Source organism: Phaseolus vulgaris, chromosome 10 (genome assembly GCF_051622355.1).
Source record: "Phaseolus vulgaris cultivar YP4 chromosome 10, ASM5162235v1, whole genome shotgun sequence".
Classification (NCBI taxonomy): Eukaryota; Viridiplantae; Streptophyta; class Magnoliopsida; order Fabales; family Fabaceae; genus Phaseolus; species Phaseolus vulgaris.
This window is the reverse complement of record NC_143507.1, coordinates 12,787,861-12,805,726: the sequence shown is the minus strand read 5'-3', so window position 1 is coordinate 12,805,726 and position 17,866 is coordinate 12,787,861.

Here is a 17,866-nt window from a genome sequence, read left to right as displayed (position 1 = left end):
ATAAGCATTCCAGATTCAGAAATCCATAATTGAAAAAAATCATTCCGGATCTACCAATCCGTAATAGAAATTAGGCTTTCAGATTTAGCAATATGGAAATCAATTTATGCAAACTTTGCTTCCAGAACACCCCCCTTATCCGGAATGCAACATGATTCACTTCCAGATTGATGAACCGTAGCACACTCCCAGATCCCGAAATTGTGGGGTCAGATTCGGAATTTACAAAATTGTGGGGGTGCAGGAAGAAAAATGTAGGGGTACAGGAAGAAATTGCCTGTTTATTTCAATCCGCTGGCCCGTTTAGGCCCGCCCCACATAACCTGCAGTCTGCGCGGGCCAAGTGCGGGCGGGGCGGGTTGGCCCGCATAACTTTAAAATGTATATTTGTTTTTCTACACTCCCATATTTTCTTCATGTAGCCTCATATTTTACATTCTGAAATTTTTAATAACATCTTATAATGCATGTTTCATGAAAATAATATTATGACATCATTTACCTAATGCATCTAAATAAAAAAAAATCAAAATTTTGATTTAAAAAATTGTTTTTTAATAAATATTTCTTATGCGGACTGGCCCGCAGACCCGCGGGTCAACCCTTATGCGGAACGGGTTAGAAAAATCAACTCACAAATTTTATGCGGGACGGGCCAACCCGACCCGCTTTTTGCAGGCCAAATGCGAGACAGACCTATACGGGACGGGCCAGCCCGCATTGCCACCCAAAGTGAACAACATGTGTAATACCTTTATGAAAATAAGTGAATATTACACGTCATATGTCAACATTATAAGATGTCGTAAACTTTTTATTTAAAGAATGATACTTAAGTAAAAGAAGTTTATTATTATTATAATTATTTAAATGTATTTTAAAATTAAAATGCTAGATATAAGATGATGGATTTAACCATACTCTTCAATGTTTGTGAAGATTGGTTCAAAGCACTAATCTGATCGAGGTATTGAGTAAATGGTTAGACAATTAGATACTTTAAGTGACTTAACATAAAAAAAAATATATTTATATATAATATATATGATACATCCAAATTAACATTAAATTAACATTAAATTCTTTTATCATAACTACGGAAATACAAGCGATCTTCGCAATTTCTTTATTATTATTATTATACGTGTTTTTGTCGGTGATTTTTGACGGATTGAATGGACAAGATCTTTTTCTGATTTGTCTCCAATTAGTGTCTCGAGGTACTTGGTGTTCTAGTGGGACAAAAGAGGCTCTACCTGTTGATCACACCTCGACAATCAAGTCAGTGAGAGCATTTCAAAATATCAAATCAGTTTCAGTCTCAAGTATTCATAAACAACATACCTTTATTAGGGGTCTCAAGCTCTTTTATAGATATCCCTTCAACGGTTTTCTCCAATCTCAACTGAGCAAGATTTCAATAGGGAGAATATAATTTCAATAGAAAACATATAATCATAACAGAAGAACATATTGCTTACGTGCACCTTTATCTTCAGGTGCTTAACTACAATAAAACATTTTGTTCACATGCACATTTACTCTCGAGTGCTAACTACTTTATTCTCAATAACTTGTATTGGTATTTAATTAGCGTATGTATTATAAACAATCAAAATATTCCTTCTATTGTAATTATCTTTTTCGAGTAGTCTTCTAGCATCTGGATTGAGCTCATGACCCACCTTTTTAGGTCCATACTGGCCAAAAAACCGAGCTGACCTAAACGCTTGGACCGAGGTCCCCAACACTCATGGCCAATACAATACGTATATTATCATATGTGTATTTATATTTATTCAAATGAAATATAGGTCTTTTTGTATTGGTATAGTTTAAGTATCAAATTATCTATCTATCTATTTATCTATATCTATAGATATGTTTTAAAGAAGAAAAAAACATTAAATTCTTCTTTAAAATGAAGACCAAATAAAAATAAAAATGATATTCGAAATGTCTTTATGCGTATTATTCAAAAAAAATAAAAATTGTTAACGAATATTTTATTAATTAAATTATAACAATAATCAAATTGTATAAAACATATCATTCATAATTTTTTTAATTTTACAAATTTAAAATTTTATTTATTATTTTCTTATTTGCGTATTCTTATCGAGATTAAAAAAAAGTAGATTGTTAAGTATTATGATTTATTTGATCCTCATAAGAAAAATAAAAATTGAATTAAAAACGTGACATAAATAATAAAATTAAGAAAAAAGCATAATGAAAGGGAAAAAAGATAAGAGAGAAAGAAAAAAAGAAATTGCTTGCTGGTGATGCAATTTTTAAAACAAAGCTATAATATCTTCTTACTCGTTTGTAGTTTCAATGACTACAAACATATAACATTCTATCCTCTGATTCATGATGATGCCCATACAAAATTCATTTATATCGATTTCTCACATATAAAATTATTAAGAGAGTCTCCTGGATATTGATTTCTCGAATATTTATAAAATCTCTTCATCATTACGATTAGACATTTCAAATTTATTCCTAGCATTTGAATATGTTAATCATTATCATTTAGGTCAGATATTCAGAAGTACTTTCCAATAAAATTTAAGGATTAAAATCATGAATAGTTTCAAGCTTTGAGAATAAAATGATAATACCAATCATCAATCAAGAGCTAAATGTTTTAAATAAATAACACTTCAATACGTAAGAGTTTGAACATTTTACTCTCAATCCCAAAGGAAAGAATTAGTCTCTAAGGATCAAAATCATGAATGGTTCCGAGTTTTGAGAATAAAATGATAATACCAATCATCAATTAAGAATTGAATATTATAAATAAATATCACTTCATACATAAGAGTTTGTTGATTCAATTGGGAAAATTGGGATTGACGTTAATCCATATTACTCTTTTGTATTTTGAAAAGCATAATAATATTCTATCATTTGATTCATGATGATGCCCATATAAAATTCATTTATATCGATTTCTTGCATATAAAATTATTAAGAGAGTCTCCTAAATATTGATTTCTCGCATATTTATAAAAGCTCTTCATCATTAAGATTAGATGTTGATAGCAATTAAAATTTCAAATCTATTCCTAGCATTCAAATATGTGAAGCATTATCATTTAGGTCAGAAACATAGAAGTACTTTTAAGTCAAATCTAAGGATCAAAATCTTGAATAGTTTCAAGCTTTGAGAAAAGAACTGAATGTTATAAATAAATATCACTTCAATACATAAGAGTTTGAAGATATTACTCTCAATTCCAAAGGAAAGAATTGGGCACTCATATTGGCCATTACAAGCATGAAAAACAAGAAAATAAGATCCAGGGTGTTTCTCCTTGAAGGTTGGCTCCTCTAGAGTTTTGTATCTCTCCATATCCTCCCAATGGTGTATAGAGTTATGCCTCACACCTTTTATTTAACCTAATTGGGCTTGGGCTAAGTGACATCTCGCTTAAGCGAGATATTATTTGCTTAAATGAGTTTCACGAGAAAAAACCAACTTCACTAGAGTGAACTTGCTTAAGCGAGTCTTGGGCGAGTTTGAGCAATATAGATGAGTTTGAGCAGTTTGGACGAGTTTTCAATGTTCCAACTTTGTCTTTTCATCTTGTCTTTAACTTGTACATCCTCCTTTAGCTCTTTTTTCTCCATTTTTCCCTAAAATCTTGAAATCATCACAAATTTCGGAATAAATCGTTCACATTCATCTTATGATAAAAAAATAAGTAAAAAAATTCAAATTTCTAAATTAGGGGTTGAATTATAACTATTTTATCAATTAAAGTCCATAAGTGTCTATCTTTTTGTTTGAAATATTATTGAAAATGGCACTTATGAACTTCCCCCAACATAGAATCTTGTTTGTCCTTGTAATTAAATCATATTTGAGTTCAAATATCAAAACAACTTTATTTACTAAAGTACATATTGAATTAGAAACTTTTAATGCTTCAAACTTCAAATATAGCAAGATATAGATACAATTAACTTTCAGGATAATAACTAAAATAATAAAATGACAATTTACCAAGGATTTTATTCTCATATTCTCACAGGTAAGTGTTTCTCTCTATGTCCACTGAATTTAACAAATCACAGTTGTTTTTCATTTCATCTTTTATATAACAATCACATCATAAACATGAATCTTAAGGTCTTCTGCAGGGTTATAATGAAACCGGGCTTCCAAAAAAACATTGGTTTTCTAGATAAAAAAATGCACACTTAAAAGAAGAAGAAAATACATAGAATTCAAATACAATACATGTGTGCTATTTAATCACCAATTTCTATGACTTTAATACTTTCCCCCATTTTCTTTACTTATTCATGATTTCAACATGAACCTTTTTTTTTAATCAATGATAATAGAAATAGATTATTCCTGTTCCGGCCGGTTGACCTGGGACGTCTTTGTGCACAACCTCACCCGTCAGCTAGGGACTCCTTCCCACTGGTTACCTATGGATTCCTGCAAAGAAGGACAAAAGGGCGCCCTAGCGGCCGTTTGCACTCCGACGCTCAAGTCAGCTAGCAAGAAACACCAAAACTCTACCCCTCCGTATTGGAGCACCGTGAATGGCACTCTGAAGGTGGTCAAAAGAAACTGTGTATTGTGTATCTTTTCTCCCTCTGGCAAACAACCTCTCTCTCTCTAGTCCCTTGTCCGTAGTCTCAGGACTTGAGCAAGCAACTAGAGTGTACTCTGGGAAAGTCTGCCAAAAGTTCGAACCCCGTTTCCAACATTCAAGGCGCTATTTAAACTACTCCTGTATTCAAAGCACCTTAAAGCGCATTTAATTATAAAATGTCCAGCGCATTTAAGACGTTCAAACCGCTTGGGAGCATTTATAGTACCTTAAATGCTCGAAACGTAAACTGTGTTAAATAACTTTAATTACCTTGTACTTGACAAAATGACGTTTCTATTCTGACTTGGCTGTTGTACACGTGGAGGGCCTCACAGCGCCGTGACCCCATCTAGGGGTATCTCCTCGTGTGAGTCCTCCTACCTGGGAGTGCACCTGCGCAAGGGGTAACTTTTTGGGTGCCAACTCATGCCCCCAAACCTCTAGTCACTCACTTTGAGAGCGTATCTACCTTCCTCTCGTACCCTGCACCTGGCTGCCCCCGGGCGTGACCCTTCTCGTGAGTCGTAACTATCCCAAGGGCGTCTCTGGGGCGGCATGGGCACTTCACGAGTCAGATTGCTTTACACTGGCGCTATTACTATGGCCTTGAAGCCACCCTTCTCTTCTCTTTATTGCTACCCCGGGTTACCGGGGTTTGAGGCCTTCCCACAGTGTCGCTCCCTCCATGGTCTTTCCTACCCATGGGTATCGGGGAGCAACACTGTGATTGACTTGCTTTTGTGACATTTGACCTTGGCGACGCCCTAGCTGGGCGACGTCTTGACTTGGCGATGCCTTCACCTAGGCGACGCCTTACCTTGGCGACGCTTCCTCTCGGCGACGCCCTGCCTCGGCGATGCTTGCACTTGGCGTCTCCTCACCTAGGCGACGCCTTATGTTGACTTTGACCCCGACGTTGACTTTGACCTTGACTTTGTCAACGCCCGGATACGGGACGGTACAATTCCTATTTCCAACAAAATAAATTATTTAAACTTTTAAAACAACTAAAGCCAATCATCCCCTCTTCTATATATAGATTGCATCTATGTTCTTCTTCCTTAAACATGTCAATAGGTAGGAAAATATATAAGTTAAGATTTAGGGTGCAATAATAAAAAAAAAACATTCGCTAAAAAAGGGCTATCACAAAGATATAATCAATTTAAACAAAGGTTGGTTATTTGACCCTGATTTCTAATTAATACAAATGCCTTAGACAACAGTTTTGAAACCATAGTTTATTAGTATGTCATTTATACCTTTCACTTATAGATGACGACTCACAACTGTAATCTATAAGGCACTATAGTGGACACAAGCGTTGTCTATAGTATCTTATAGACATAGGTTGTGAACACAAGCGCAATATATTATGGTATTTTTTTAGTTTAAATTGTTTTATAACTTTTCTCCTCTTATTAACCTATTCCAGCTAGAGACAAATTCAGACACATACACATATTTTCAAACAATGAAATTATATATATATATATATATATATATATATATATATATTGATTAATCAATAACAAACACCAATATATATTCCTACCTATCTATTTTCCTATGCATTAGAAGCATGGTATATTACTTAAACCTATATACTATTAATTAGCTATCCTAAATTTATATAAATTATGAAGTATGTGGCCTAAGCATTTCTCACATAGTTCATTGCTTCCGAATGTAGTGGTTGAGCATCCGTAAAATACTGCAATACAAAATAAGTTCAAATCAGTGTTAAAGTACATATACTTTTATTATAAATAATAATTTAAATATCATTACATGCTCCCAGTTTCTTTAATGTTTATCCTTATATAATGGTAGTCATCCATTGCATAATGTAGTAGTCACGCTCATACTCTTTCGATTGTTTATTACACTACAATTTGATTAAAAGTTAATATTGATATTTTGACAAACAATAAAGAGAGGAAGATAGAAAATTACAAACCTTTAGGTTCAACACTATCAGCTTGTGATAATTTGCATTGGGTCGACCAATGAGTATGCTATATCCATGCCATGCCCTGATTAATAGAAAAAACCTTGTTAGTAGATCTTTAACTATTATACGCATGTTTGGTCGTGCGGTGGTTGTAATTTATTAATACTAATTAAATATGTTAGAATATATGGATGAAACAAAGACTGGTGTTAAATTGAAAAGTCCGGTGTTAAATTGAAAAGATCAATAAAATCAATCAATCTATTTACCTATTCAACTAGTTATTTAACAGATTAATAGTTCTATAAAAAAATGTAAACTTGTTGTTTGAACAAATCAACTCATTGTTTTATGCAAAATACACAATACAGAATATAAACAGTTTATCATACTAAGGAAGAGAGAATTCACACAGAAAAATTTATATTGGTTCACTCTTAACCAAGAACTACATCCAGTTCTCCACACCACTGAGAATTCACTATGTAATCAAAACCAGCTTACAAAACAGCCAAAAGTGTTAATCTTGAACCCTTCAAGAACACACAACACTCTCAATAAAAACACAGATTCCATAAACACTATTTGAAACTATTTTACAACTTAATACATAATAAAAGAATGAATTAGAATACACCAGGGCTTTATACAATTGAAGAATAGTAGAAGAAATAACTCAGAATCTGTTCCCGCCGGTTGACCTGGGTTGTCTTTATGCGAGGCTTGTCCTCACGAGCTAGGGCATCTTCGTTCTGCTCCGTCTGTGAATACCTGAAAAGAAGTGAACAAAGGGGCGCCCTCGCGGCCGTTTGCACTCCGACGATCAAGTCAGCTAGCGAAAAACATCAAAGGTGACGCACCTCCGTATCGGAACACCGTAAAGAATGCTCTGAAGGTGGTCGAGAAATAACTGAATGACTGAAACTGTGTGGCCCTAATCGTCTTGTGCACACAGTGGGTGCGCAGCAAAAACAACTAGGGTTTGTGCTTTGTGTAAAGCTACAAGAATTAGGTCAAAACTCGGATCCCCTTCAAATGTCCCAAGGTCCCTTTTTATACACCTTCTGCATTTAAAACGCGTTAAGCGCATTGAAAGCGTATAGAAATATTCCTTGGAACGTTCGAATCTTAACTGAATTAACGCGTACCTTAACGAACTTTTAGGAAAGCCTTGATGTTTACAGTGCTTATTGCCACGTGTTCTTCTTACTTGATCGTGACTCTTCGTGGAGGGCCCTACAGCGCTGTAACCCAACTTAGGGTTAATCCATCGTGCAAACCCTCCTTTCTCGAAGTGCATTTGGCGCAAGGGGGTGACTTTCTGGGTGCCAACTCATGCGCCCCAACTTCTAGTCACTCACCTTGGGAGTGTATCTACCTTTCTCTCGTACCATGCACGTGGTTCTCCCCTGGGCGTGGCCCCCTCATGGGTCGTATCTGTCCCAGGGTCTCCCAGCGGTGGCGTGGGTACTTCACGAGTCAGGTTACCCCCTACTGGTACTAGAACTTATGGCCTTGAAGCCACCTTTCTCTTATCTTCATTGCTGTTCTGAGCCATCGGGGCCCGAGACTTCCTCACGGTGTTGCCCCCTCCATGGTCTTTCCTACCCATGGGTATCGGGGGGTAACACCGTCGATGTCTTAACTTGACTATTTCTTAACTTGGTGACGCCTTAACCTGGCGATGCCTTAGCCTGGCGACGCCTTTCTTGGGCGACGCCTTTGCGAGGCGACGCCCTAACCTGGCGATGCCCCAAGCGGTCAACCTGTTGACTTTCTTTCCCTTCTTTGGGGCCCTCGAGCGGTCCCACCATGTGTTGACTTTGACTTTGACGTTTGGTCAACGCCCCGGGACGATACAGAATCCTATTTCACATAGTGGCAATGATCCAAGATGTCAAGTTTGATTCTAAAGGCTCTTTGATCTTCTCTCTTGAAAAACGTTTTCAGTAAACTCTCTTCTTGTTTTTAAAATGATCCAAAAGAAGTCTTTATATAGGCTTTAAAAGATGGTTAAAATGGTTTGATCATTTAGTGAAAATGTTTAAAGAATTTAAAAAGCAGTTTGAAAATCATAACAACATTTTGTTAAAATTACTTAATTGATTTTTAAAACAAACTGATTGTTTTCATTTTCTCTTAAAATCTTAACATGAAAAACTAGTTCATTTATCGAAATAACTGATTGATTTTACTTTACAGAAAAGAAAAAAAGAAAACAATCATTTTTAAATCCTTTTAAAAACCTTAAATGTTTTTCAATTGGTTGATGCGATAAATCAATTTGTTGAAAAACTTGTTATACTCACCAGACTTAAATAGAAGTTATTTCAACTTATTTAAAATATGAATCAATTAACTAAAATTAACACAGATTTGAAAAACAACACTTTCAAAGAGATTTCAAATCATACGAACTTGGATCATAACTATGTGTGAATTAACATCTCAAAATATATACATTTGCAGATTCTTCATACCAGATTTAGAAATCATCAAATCCATCTTGTTCAACAAAATACGTTAATATTAATTATTATATTTTATTAATATTAATTTCATCCTTAACTAAAATAATATTAATAATAAATCCTAAATTTTTTATAAAATAATATTAATGTATTTATAAACCCTGTACTGGACAGAGTGCTCAAGGCTTAGTGCTTGGATCTCGGTGCATGGTGTAAGCAGGTCAGCTCGACTGTTGGGCCAGTAAAATGGGCCATGTGGTTGGGCCCAGTTTGGTCAGTAAACCCGTCTTGGCAGATTTGAAATAACCTTTTATACGTTAATTTAAGGTTACTAGTAAAGATATTTTTGAACCTAAGGGTATGTTTCGTACATGTGGTGTCTAGGTCAAGTAAATGTTTCTTTTTAAAACCTAAGCTCATGTGTGCTAGGCATGGAGATGTTAGGTTGCATGTGTTTGAAAGATAACGTAGCACCACGTTGAGGGTGGCTACGTAAAAGAATTAGACCCCTGATGCTGGTACATGAGTTGGTACCCTGGTGGTTATTCTGTTATGATTTTATGCACTGCATGAAGGAAATATTATGTTCTGTTGTGACACCGTGAGGGTGTGCCCTTGAGCAAAATATTTTTCTGTTAAGTATGCTTTCAGTTGAGATTATATTCTCGTGATAGAAGGTTGTTACAAGAGGTAAACTATAAAAGAGACTTGAGATCCCAGGTTAAAGTACGTTGTTTATAAGACTGAAACTTACTACTTCTTAAACTCTTATAAGCCCTATACTGACTTGATCGTTGGAGTGTAATCAACAGGGAGGGCCCCCTCTGTTTCAACAGAGCTACTTTCCAGAGCAACAAGAGATAGGACGGATTCGTGAAGAAACAGAAGGAGCTAGAGCTTGTCATCAAAGTCAACCGGCGAGCAAGTCAACCGACAAAAACATTTGGCGCCCACCGTGGGGCCTGGTAAAACCTGATCCCATCCACAATTGTGTTTGAGTTTTCTAACGTAATGAGGAACACGAGGCATTGATAAGACAAGTAACTTCCAATGACCCCCATATCATCCATGAAAAGAGTTAGTAATATTTAAAACATGAAATAGTAATAATTGACGACTTATAATTAAACTTACTCATTAATATAAGGACATAAATAAATTTGTTTTCCCTTTTTTTTGTAGGGTGTTAATGATGTATGATTTGATTCAGTTGCCTTTGTTCCAGAGGGATTAGTATATGCGGGATCTAAGAATCCATACATATTTTCCTTCCCCTCAGTGAGAGAGACTCCATTCAAAAACCTACAAGTTATTAGTTAAAGCATAATCAATAATAATTTAACATAAAGTAAATTGAAATATAGGTAAAGATACTTACATCATAAAAAAATGAATTATATTTATATTGAGCTCCAGATCTCCAACTACAAATTCTAACAAATCTAACATGTATATGTACAATAACATATCAGTGTTTATTCAAAAAAAGTATCACCCCACGAAACTTCCAAAGGGTCTCAACCAATCTGTCTAGTAACTACAGCTAAGAAAGCTATAAGATCGTCAATCGGAACCTCGTGCTTCTTTTTCGAACTTGGTTTCGAACAAGGTTTCTACAAAATAAAGAACATTTGTATTAATTAGATGTAATATATAAATATAAATTAATATAATGAAATGAAATTATTACCGGAGGTTCTGGCATAATTCGAATGAGGTGTCTAGGCCAGGCTATGTATGTCTGAAATGCATCCGCCACAGTTGTTACCACATCTGAAGGTAGCAGAACACAAGCATCAGGTACTCGTAATCTTTCAACTGTTACCTTCGCCACATCAGGGGAGAGAGGAACATTATGTAAGGTGGTGGCCTCTTGATAGACTTTTCCAATGGCCACCACATGAGGAAGCATGTTTCCCTCTACCAGTAGCTCACATTGGTTCGTCTGGCCAATGATATCCTCCCTTGATGTTGTAGAAGCCGCACAACTCCCCTTTGTGCTCTTGGGAGCAGGACTAACAACCTCCTCAGCTGGCTCAATATAAGCTTATTGCGACATAAACTCCTATCGCAACTATAGCCGCATCCGATCAACCTCCTTTCTCATATCCTCCAACAATTCTTGACGTATCTTACTCGTCATTTCTGCTTTGGTCTCAGTGGTGGGGGGAAGAAGGATGAGTGTCGTGGTGCAGCTCTAAAATATAGTTTAATTTCAACCCCTTTTCTACCTGCACGAACACGATCACACTGCTCAGGTCATCCAATTGCTTCAACAAGGATATCTTGATGACCTTCAGGCACAAAATTACCTTGGGAGCTTTGCTCAACCAAGGAATCCTGCAAGAGACCAAAATCATGTAAGTTTTTAATATAATTAATGCTTTAAACCCATAGTAGAAAAAAAGGATAAAAATAACTTACAATTTTTTCTGATATTATTTTTCCTCTGGAAGCATATCCTTCAACAACTGAAGCAATTCTGCGAAGCTTTTATTAGTCCATTCATTTATTACCTTCAAATTCATCAATCTGAACATCTTCGAGAAATGTGTGAAGTTAGTTGATCCAAGATACAATGGAGTCTCTGCATCGCTTGACATACTTCCATATCCATGCGCTTCTACAAAATACTCAGATCCCATATCACGAATCATGTCCTCCAATCGATCATCATCTACATCATCATGTACTGCATCATCCATGGTGGATCCCACATATTCTTCAGTTATGGAAACACGTGGTAAATTTAATAATTCACCATGCCATGTCCAAGTTGTATAAGATAGAAGAAACCCATCACATTGAAGGTGCTTCCTGATTTTCTTAACATCCAGTATCCTTCCATTCAAACACTTAACGCACGACCACCTAATCCTTGCTCCATCATGACCACTATTGTTCGTGTTATGTTGTGCAAATTGTATAAATTATTCTACTTCTCTTTGGTACTCATCACTTATGCGCACATAATTAATTCAATTTCGATCCAATATATTCTGTAATAGTCATCCAGGTATTTTCTAATGAGTGCTCTATCTCACGTTTGTCGAGGGTCAAACACCCCCAAACTCAATACCAACACGTATCAATTGTTGAGCATCGAACACCCTCAGACTCAATACCAACACGATAATTCTATTCTAAATTAACAACTAACATAATACAAATTATAATAAATACTAAATATACAAATTTAAAATCATTAAATTAATTATAAATATTAAATAATATAAATCTATCTACCATCTAATAATTTAATAATTCTATTCTAACCCAAAAACAAAAATAATATAAATTTTAAAAGATACAAATTCTATTAAATAGAAAATAAACAAATTCATAACATTAAAAAAAGTTCAAAAAAATTTAAAACACTATCAACCTTGTGCGTGAAGACAATAGTGGTGGTGAAGAGTGGCGCGGGACCAACAACAGCGGTGGCAGGAGCGGCAGAGCAAAGCAAAAACCCAAACAAGCAGCGACAAAGGCAATGAAACAGTGGTACTTCGAGCAATGCAAGAAAACAAATAAGAGAAATGAAAAAAAAATTATAAACCATTGGTGAAGAAGAAAGAGAGATGATCGAAACGAACTTACAATGGCACGAGAAGACAATGAAGCTCGTAGAAGAAGATAAGAACACTAAAGCAGAAATAGAGAGAAAACGCAAAGCGCCAAAGAAGAAAGCAAGTATGAAAGCATAAGTGGCGTGCTTCAGAGTTAGGGTAAAAATGATTTAAGAATGCGACTATTCATAGCCGCATTTGTAAATGAAGTTAATTTAAAAATGCCATTGCGTTTTGAATGACAACGTCTGACCGTAAAAACGCATTAAATAAATAGTTGTTGTTTTTACATTTTGCACTAGTTTGAAGAATAAAAATTCAAGCTTTAAGCATAAAAGGAAAATAACAATATCAAATAAGAGCATAATGTTATAGATAAATATCACCTCAATACATTGGAGTTTGAAAAGATTACATTCCCAAATGAAAGGGATTGACCACGCATAATAGCCTTTATATGCACCAAAAGATGATTGAAAGTAAAAGAAGAAGATTCAGAACATTTCTCCTTGACAGCTTCTGTTGAACCAACCTATTAGTGTCTAAGTTCAAGAGGGGAGGGGTGAATTGAGCTTATAAAATTTTCGCAAGAACACACAATTTTTCAGTATTCCAGAGGCAAAAAGAACAGATTGTTTTTACATGAAACAGATTGATTCTTCAGAGCAGTCTTGGCACAATTTGAATTTTGTTCAATGTAAAATTGTGATCAACAGAGAATTGTAACAGAACCAGATCAGCTTCATATTGTGAGGATGAAGGATACAGCTATGCTTAGAAATCAACCAAAATTACACAACACAAGATTTCAAGAAGAATGATCCTTTTTCAGGTTTTAATGAATGGACAGTTTGTTCACAATTCACTTAAACCATTTATGCAGCAACCTTGTTTATGATCAGAAAACTTTAAGAAATCAGGAAGAACAGTTTTCACTTAAACCCAGAATTAACAAATTCAATTTCAAAAGAACAGATTTAGTTATTGACAGAATTAAGCAAAAACCAGAAATGAGTGCAGGGATGAGAATACAAGGTACACACGTTTTTATACTGGTTCACTCATACAGAGCTACATCCAGTCTCACCTTACCCTAAGGTGGAATTCACTAAAAACAGTACCAATCACTTACAAACACAACAGTTCTTGAACACTACAAGAACAACACACACAATGCTGAAAAACCCTATTTCAGCACACCTTGCACTCCAAGAAACCCTATCAAGGAGTGACTAACACTTACACCTTTACAAAACAGAATAAAGGAAAGATTACACCTGAAAAGAAGATGCAAGAACTCAAAACCAGTAGTTCAATTTGCTGCAGAACTGCACCAGCACCTTCACCAAGATCAAAGGTTTCCTAGAACAAGCACACTTGAAAATCTCTTTGGAAAACCTTTCAAAAATCTTTCAATCCTTCTTCTCACATGGAAATTGTTTGATCTCTGTCAAAAACGTAATTTCTCAGCACTAATTCATGTGAGAGAGACTTTTCTTTATATAGAAAACAGTTTCTAACTTCTTTTCAAAAAACAGTTGAAAAGCAGTTAAGAAAACAACAGATTCATTTTTGAACTTAACAGATTTCTTTTGTGAAAACTGCTAACTCAGCTAACAGAAATAACTGTCTGAGTTGTACCTTTGGTGCCCTAACTAACTTGTGAAAAACCTTTCAGCAGACCAAAGAATAAACCTGTTCTTTCACAGTAAAACAGATTAAAATATAACAAACAGGCCAGCTCAGCTTAACTGAAATAACGAACTGAGCTTTCCCTTGGTGCCCTAACAGAAATTTAGAAAAGCCTTTTAACAGAGAAGAAATAAACAGATTCTTTCTCCATAAAACAGATTTATTTGTGTACTGATTTAAAACTTTTAAAATCATTTTAAAAAGCTTTTCAAAAACCATTTAATCACATCATGTGCTTGATCTAGACTTGGTTAGGCATCTAGGATAGGTTATACAGCAAAAGACAATCATACACACTTACAAGCCTAATTACAAATGAATCTAAAAACCTATTACAATCTTCAAAGCACTCAAGCCATTTTCTTCATCAAACACACATCAAGCCTTGGTAGGGAAGAAGCTTCCTCCAGCTTCAACAGAACCAAGTGGTGTTCAAGCTTTGAAGAATCCAAACCCTTTGAAGGATGTTGAAGCCTTGGCTGTGCTTGCTGTTGTTATGCTGTTTTAGTTTAGTTCTGGGGTAGTTTGAGTGTTGTAATCCACCCCTTGATTAAATCTAAAGCATAGGCATTCTCAATCTTTGTGAAAGAAAAATGTTTTTCAAACTAAGTTAAAACAACCGATTGTTTTGTCGAAACAACCTGTTTTTCTAATGGTTGAACTGTTAGAACCAAAACAACCGATTGATTCGAGGAAACAACTGATTGTTTGTTTTGGGACCATAACAGAAAAACTGTTTTATCTTTAACTGAGCTTTAAATGATTTAACTACTTACGCTCCAGTCATTAAATGCTTTGACCAATCATTAAATGCAATTTAAGAGTTTCTTAAGATTTGATAACAAACAACATCTTTGAATATATTCAGAAAAACAGATTTGAGTAACAAGATTTTTTAATAGAGTTTTTGATTTTTTCAAAGAGCTTAGATTGCTAAGAGTTTGTGATTGATCAAAGTGTGTGGAATAGGATTCTGCTTGTATTGATTTCAGATTATCTTCTTTAACAAGTGTAATCCTTGTACTCTGCTGAACAAGTTTCGTTTCTGTGTTTGCTGAGATTGGCTGTGTGTTCTTGAGGGGATCAAGATCAACAATCTTAGTGTTGGTTTTTTGGCCAAGAAGAGTGTGTGTCTTGAGGTGTTCAAGGTCACTTTCTTGGTTGTGGTGTAAATGATCAAGGTGTGATTAGTGGATTTCCTCAGGGTTTCTGAGACGACTGGATGTAGCTCTGGATTTGGAGTGAACCAGTATAAACATCTGTGTGCAATCTCTCTATCTCTAACTCTTTAAATTCAATTTTGTTTGTTGTTTGCTGGTAGAAACAACCAATTGTTTTTCTGATACTGTTGTTTTTTATTGCTGTTTTGGCAAACTGAATTTCTTATCAATTGTTTCTTGAGATAATTTCATTCTTATTTTAAAAGTTTGCGAAAACTCTCTTTAAACAATTCATCCCCCCTCTAGTTTAAAGCCATCCATTCTAACAATTGGCATCAAGAGCTTGGTTCTTGAAAGTTATTCAAGTTGATCCTAAAACTGTTTTTAAAATGACTGATAGACTACCTTTTGGGGAAGGTGCTTCAATTAACAGACCACCTCTGTTTTGTGGTTTGAACTACCAATTTTGGAAAGTGAGAATGAAAATATTTATGGAATCACTTGACAAAGGAATTTGGGTTGCAATTGAAAATGGTCCTTTTGTCCCAAAGTTTGAAAAAGATGGATCTCTCATTGAGAAGCCATGGTCTCAATGGACTGATGCAGAAAGCAAAAAGGCCAAATTCGATTGCATTGCCAAAAATATTATAACCTCTGCTTTAATTCTTATGAGTTTTTCAGGGTCTCTCAATGCAAATCATCAAAAGAAATGTGGGACACCTTGGAAGTCACTCATGAAGGAAAAAATGAGGTGAAGAGAGCTAGGAAGCATGCTCTAATCCAAGAGTATGAGATGTTCAGAATGCTTAAAGGAGAAACAATTGCTGAGGTGTAGAAAAGATTCACGCACATCATCAATCATCTCATGAGTCTTGACAAGTCCTTTGATAAGGAAGAGCTGAACATCAAGATCTTGAAATGTCTTGATAGAGCATGGCAACCCAAGGTAACTGCTATTTTCGAATCTAAAGATCTAACATCATTAAATGTTGCTTCTTTGTTTGGAAAGCTTAGGGAACATGAGTTAGAGATGAATAGACTCAATGTTCAAGAGAGTGAAGACAAGCACACAAGGAGCATAGCCTTAAAAGCTTCCAAGCACAAAGGAAAACAAGAATCCAGGGATGATAGTGATGAGGAAAACCTTAGCTTGCTGTCAAGAAAGTTCAGCAAATTCCTAAAGAGAAACCGCAACAAAGACAACAACAAAGATAGGTATGGAAACAAGAAATCCAATGATTTTAATTCCAATAACTATACTTGTTTTGGTTGTGGTGAGCAATGTCATATAAAGGCAGATTGTCCAAACAAGAGCAAGGAGAAAAAGTCTAGCTACAAGGAAAAGAAAGGCAAGACAAAGAAAGCCTACATAGCTTGGGATGAAAGTAAGGTGTCATCATCAAGTTCTTCATCAAGTGAAGATGAGAAAGCAAATATCTGCTTGGTTGCTAAAGATGATGATGAATCCTACAACTCAAGTAAGGTAAGTTCATGTGCTTCCTTGAATGAACAAAATTACAGTGAATTACTTGAAGCTTTTCAAGAAACTCATGATGAAGCTAATTGATTGGTTCTTTCAAACAACCGATTGAAAGAACGTAACAACTGGATGGAAAAGAGAGTGAAATCACTTGAAGATGAGATTGAAAAATCTAAAAATGATTTCAAAAATCTGGAAAACCATTTAAAAAATGCTTCTTGCAAGTGTGACACTCTCATTTGCGAAAATTGTGAAAATCTTGAGAAAAAAGTTCACTATCTTGTTGAAACTGTGGACAAGCTTTCAAAAGGGAAATCTAACTTTGCGAATGTTTTGGCATCTCAAAGTTGTGTTTTTGGAAAGGCTGGTTTGGGTTACAATCCACAGAACCAACAAGATAAGTTTTCAAAAAAAATTTCAAGAAAGCCAGTGAAACAAGCGATTGTTAAATCGAAACAACCGGTTGTTACATGCTTTTATTGCATGAAAAAGGGCCATTCGGTTAGATTCTGCAAAATAAGAAAATTCTTTGTTCCTAGAGGCTACATGAAATGGATTCTGAAAGGATGTGAGGTTCCAAATGAGAAAAAGAAATCTATTGGACCCACATTTGTGAAGGGACCAAATCTTGTTGCTTGAACTCATGCTTATGCAGGATTTCTAAAAGAAGTATGAAGAACTAAGTCATGTGATCAAGTTTTTGGAAGAAAAAGACAATCATTGAAGCTGAATCAATGTTCTACATCTATCAAAGGTCCTCAACAATGAAAAGAGGCTTCTTGATCATAAAACACATGGCTCATTGAAGAATTAACATAAGGATAAGACCTTCCTTTCTCTGTTCTTAATTTCTATTTTAAAAAAAAGTTATTTCACATGGTTAAAAAATCTTTTTAATATGCTTAATGTCATCTGCTT